Raw genomic sequence first — 5,974 nt, 5'->3', positions numbered from 1 at the left:
CAGGGCTTCGCCTAAACTCCGCTACAGTATTATCGAGGTATATGGTGGCAGGGGGCACCGCACACGGCTAAGGAATAGATCACGTGGATCAACTTGTGTCTTTTGGGGTGCCTCTACCTCAGTATATAAAGGAGCCAAGGGGGAAGGGGGCGCCGGCCAGGGAGAGGTGGCGCAGGAGGAGTCCTACTCCTTCCGGGAGTAGGACTCCCCTCCAATCCTATTCCAACTAGGATTCCCCAAAGGGGGAAAGAGGGAGAAGGGTGGCCGGCCACCTCTCCTAGTCCTAATAGGACTAGGGGAGGGGGGAGGTGCGCAGCCCCCTTGGGCTGCCCTTTTCTCCTTTCCACTAAGGCCCATGAAGGCCCATATGGCTCCCGGGGGGTTCCGGTAACCCTCCCGGTAACCCGGTAAAATCCCGATTTCACCCGGAACACTTCCGATGTCCAAAAATAGGCTTCCAATATATCAATCTTTACATCTCGACCATTTAGAGACTCCTCGTCATGTCCGTGATCACATCCGGGACTCCGAACAACCTTCGGTACATCAAAATGCATAAACTCATAATATAACTGTCATCGTAACCTTAAGCGTGCGGACCCTACGGGTTCGAGAACAATGTAGACATGACCGAGACATGTCTCTGGTCAATAACCAATAGCGGGACCTGGATGCCCATATTGGCTCCTACATATTCTACGAAGATCTTTATCGGTCAGACCGCATAACAACATACGTTGTTCCCTTTGTCATCGGTATGTTACTTGCCCGAGATTCGATCGTCGATATCCAATACCTAGTTCAATCTCGTTACCGGCAAGTCTCTTTACTCGTTCCGTAATACATCATCTCACAACTAACATATTAGTTGTAATGCTTGCAAGGCTTATGTGATGTGTATTACCGAGAGGGCCCAGAGATACCTCTCCGACAATCGGAGTGACAAATCCTAATCTCGAAATACGCCAACCCAACATCGACCATTGGAGACACCTATAGTACTCCTTTATAATCACCCATTTACGTTGTGACGTTTGGTAGTACCCAAAGTGTTCCTCCGGTAAACGGGAGTTGCATAATCTCATAGTCGTAGGAACATGTATAAGTCATGAAGAAAGCAATAGCAACATACTAAACGATCAGGTGCTAAGCTAATGGAATGGGTCATGTCAATCAGATCATTCTACTAATGATGTGACCTCGTTAATCAAATAACAACTCATTGTTCATGGTTAGGAAACATAACCATCTTTGATTAACGAGCTAGTCAAGTAGAGGCATACTAGTGACACTCTGTTTGTCTATGTATTCACACATGTATTATGTTTCCGGAAAATACAATTCTAGCATGAATAATAAACATTTATCATGATTATAAGGAAATAAATAATAACTTTATTATTGCCTCTAGGGCATATTTCCTTCATATCATCCATATAAGCTTCCACATTCCGACTGATTTGGGTGAGTAGACACTTCTGAATCATTCGCATAAAAGTGGCTCCGGCATTCTTGAGGCCGAATGGCATGGTGATATAGCAGAAGCACCCGAATGGAGTGATGAAAGCTGTTTTTACCTCATCGGGCCCGTACAGACGGATCTGGTGGTACCCGGAGTAAGCATCTAAAAAAGACAACCTCTCGCATCCCGCGGTCGAGTCAACAATTTGATCTATGCGAGGGAGAGGAAAGTGATCTTTCGGGCAGGCCCGGTTGATGTGCTTGAAATCAATGCACATTCGGAGCGACTTGTCCTTCTTAGGAACCATGACGACATTAGCGAGCCACTCGGAGTGGTATATCTCTCGGATAAATCCTGCCGCCAACAGTCGAGCCACTTCTTCACCGATGGCCTTTCTCTTCTGGACGGCGGACCGCCGAAGATGCTCTTTGACTGGTTTTGCAGACGAGTCGACTCTTAGGCGATGCTCAGCCAGTCCCCTGGGAACACCTGGCATGTCAGCGGGCTTCCATGCAAAAATGTCCCAGTTCTCACGGAGGAACTGGATGAGCGCTTCTTCCTATTTTGGGTCGAGTGTTATGGAGATGCGGGTCGTGTTGGGTTTCGTAGTAATTTCAAAAATTTTCCTACGCGCACACAGGATCATGTGATGCATAGCAACGAGAGGAGAGTGTTGTCTACGTACCCAGCGCAGACCGACTGCGGAAGCAATGACACGACGTAGAGGAAGTAGTCGTACGTCTTCACGATCCAACCGATCAAGCACCGAAACTACGGCACCTCCGAGTTCGAGCACACGTTCAGCTCGATGACGATCCCCGGACTCCGATCCAGCAAAGTGTCGGGGAAGAGTTTCGTCAGCACGACGGCGTGGTGACGATCTTGATGAACTACAGCAGCAGGGCTTCGCCTAAACTCCGCTACAGTATTATCGAGGAATATGGTGGCAGGGGGCACCGCACACGGCTAAGGAATCGATCACGTGGATCAACTTGTGTCAACTTGTGTGTTTAGAGGTGCCCCTGCCTCCGTATATAAAGGAGGAGAGGAGGGGAGGCTAGCCGGCCAAAGGGGGGAGGCGCAGGAGAGTCCTACTCCCTCTGGGAGTAGGATTCCCCCTCCAATCCTAGTCCAACTAGGATTCCCCGGAGGGGAAAAGAGGAGGAGGGGGCCGGCCACCTCTCCTAGTCCTAATAGGACTAGGGGAAGGGGGGGGCGCGCAGCCCAACTAGGGCAGCCCCTTCTCTTTTCCACTAAGGCCCACTATGGCCCAAATAGCTCCCGGGGGGTTCCGGTAACCCTCCCGGTATTCCGGTAAAATCCCGATTTCACCCGGAACACTTCCGATATCCAAATATAGGCTTCCAATATATCAATCTTTACGTCTCGACCATTTCGAGACTCCTCGTCATGTCCGTGATCACATCCGGGACTCCGAACAACCTTCGGTACATCAAAATGCATAAACTCATAATATAACTGTCATCGTAACCTTAAGCGTGCGGACCCTACGGGTTCGAGAACAATGTAGACATGACCGAGACACGTCTCTGGTCAATAACCAATAGCGGGACCTGGATGCCCATATTGGCTCCTACATATTCTACGAAGATCTTTATCAGTCAGACCGCATAACAACATACGTTGTTCCCTTTGTCATCGGTATGTTACTTGCCCGAGATTCGATCGTCGGTATCCAATACCTAGTTCAATCTCGTTACCGGCAAGTCTCTTTACTCGTTCCGTAACACATCATCTCACAATTAACATATTAGTTGTAATGCTTGCAAGGCTTATGTGATGTGTATTACCGAGAGGGCCCAGAGATACCTCTCCGACAATCGGAGTGACAAATCCTAATCTCGAAATACGCCAACCCAACATCGACCATTGGAGACACCTGTAGTACTCCTTTATAATCACCCAGTTACGTTGTGACGTTTGGTAGTACCCAAAGTGTTCCTCCGGTAAACGGGAGTTGCATAATCTCATAGTCATAGGAACATGTATAAGTCATGAAGAAAGCAATAGCAACATACTAAACGATCGGGTGCTAAGCTAATGGAATGGGTCATGTCAATCAGATCATTCTACTAATGATGTGACCTCGTTAATCAAATAACAACTCATTGTTCATGGTTAGGAAACATAACCATCTTTGATTAACGAGCTAGTCAAGTAGAGGCATACTAGGTGACACTTTGTTTGTCTATGTATTCACACATGTATTATGTTTCCGGTTAATACAATTCTAGCATGAATAATAAACATTTATCATGAAATAAGGAAATAAATAATAACTTTATTATTGCCTCTAGGGCATATTTCCTTCAGTCTCCCACTTGCACTAGAGTCAATAATCTAGTTCACATCGTCATGTGATTTAACACTAATATTCATATCTGTATATGATTAACACCCATAGTTCACATCATCATGTGACCAACACCCAAAGGGTTTACTAGAGTAAATAATCTAGTTCACATCGCTATGTGATTAACACCCAAAGAGTACTAAGGTGTGATCATGTTTTGCTCGTGAAAGAAGCTTAGTCAACGGGTCTGTCACATTCAGAGCCGTATGCATTTTGCAAATATTCTATGTCTACAATGCTCTGCACGGTGCTACTCTAGCTAATTGCTCCCACTTTCAATATGTATCCAGATTGAGACTTAGAGTCATCTGGATCGGTGTGAAAACTTGCACCGAGGTAACTTTTACGACGGGCTCTTTTATCACCTCCATAATCGAGAAATATTTCCTTAGTCCTCACTAAGGATATTCTTGACCAATGTCCAGTGATCTACTCCTAGATCACTATTGTACTCCCTTGTCAAATACTGAGCAAGGTATACAATAGTTCTGGTACATAGCATAGCATACTTTATAGAACCTATGACTGAGGCATAGGGAATGACTTTTCATTTTTTCTATTTTTTGCTGTGGTCGGGATTTGAGTCTTACTCAATTTCATACCTTTGCAACACAGGCAAGAACTCTTTCTTTGACTGTTCCATTTTGAACTATTTCAAAATCTTGCCAAGGTATGTACTCATTGAAAATCTTATCAAGCGTCTTGATCTATCTCAATAGATCTTGATGCTTAATATGTAAGTAGCTTTTACTGAGGTCTTTTCCTTTTAAAGAACTCCTTTAAAACACTCCTTTATGCTTTGCAGAAAAATTCTACATCATTTCTGATCAACAATATGTCACTCACATATACTAATCAGAAAGGCTGTAGTGCTCCCACTCACTTTATTGTAAATACAGGCTTCTCAAAAAGTCTGTATAAAACCATATGCTTTGATCAACTCATCAAAGCGTATATTCCAACTCCGAGAGGCTTGCACCAGTCCATAGATGGATCGCTGGAGCTTGCACATTTTGTTAGCACCTTTAGGATTGACAAAACCTTCTGGTTGCATCATATACAACTCTTCTTTAATAAATCCATTAAGGAATGCAGTTTTGTTTATCCATTTGCCAGATTTCATAAAATGCGGCAATTGCTAACATGATTCGGACAGACTTAAGCATAGATACGAGTGAGAAAATCTCATCGTAGTCAACACCTTGAACTTGTCGAAAATCTTTTGCGACAATTCTAGCTTTGTAGATAGTAACACTACTATCAGCGTCCGTCTTCCTCTTGAAGATCCATTTATTCTCAATTGCTTGCTGATCATCGGGCAAGTCAACCAAAGTCCAAACTTTGTTCTCATACATGGATCATATCTCAGATTTCATGGCCTCAAACCATTTCGCGGAATCTGGGCTCATCATCGCTTCTTCATAGTTCGTAGGTTCATCATGATCTAGTAGCATGACTTCCAGAATAGGATTACCGTACCACTCTGGTGCGGATCTTACTCTGGTTGATCTACGAGGTTCAGCAGTATCTTGATCTGAAGTTTCATGATCATTATCATTGGCTTCCTCACTAACTGGTGTAGGTGTCACTGAAACAGTTTTCTGTGATGAACTACTTTCCAGTAAGGGAGCGGGTACAGTTACCTTGTCAAGTTCTACTTTCCTCCCACTCACTTCTTTCGAGAGAAACTCCTTCTCTAGAAATGATCCATTCTTAGCAACGAATGTCTTGCCTTCGGATCTGTGATAGAAGGTGTACCCAACAGTTTCCTTTGGGTATCCTATGAAGACACATTTCTCCGATTTGGGTTCGAGCTTATCAGGTTGAAGCTTTTTCACATAAGCATCGCAGCCCCAAACTTTAAGAAACGACAACTTTGGTTTCTTGCCAAACCACAGTTCATAAGGCGTCGTCTTAACGGATTTTGATGGTGCCCTATTTAACGTGAATGCGGTCGTCTCTAAAGCATATCCCCAAAAAGATAGCGGCAAATCAGTAAGAGACATCATAGATCGCACCATATCTAGTAAAGTATGATTACGACGTTCGGACACACCATTACGCTGTGGTGTTCCGGGTGGCGTGAGTTGCGAAACTATTCCACAGTTTTTCAAATGTACACCAAACTCGTAACTCAA

This window comes from Triticum dicoccoides, chromosome 5B (genome assembly GCF_002162155.2).
Source record: "Triticum dicoccoides isolate Atlit2015 ecotype Zavitan chromosome 5B, WEW_v2.0, whole genome shotgun sequence".
Taxonomy (NCBI): domain Eukaryota; kingdom Viridiplantae; phylum Streptophyta; class Magnoliopsida; order Poales; family Poaceae; genus Triticum; species Triticum dicoccoides.
Note: the sequence above shows the minus strand (reverse complement) of the source record.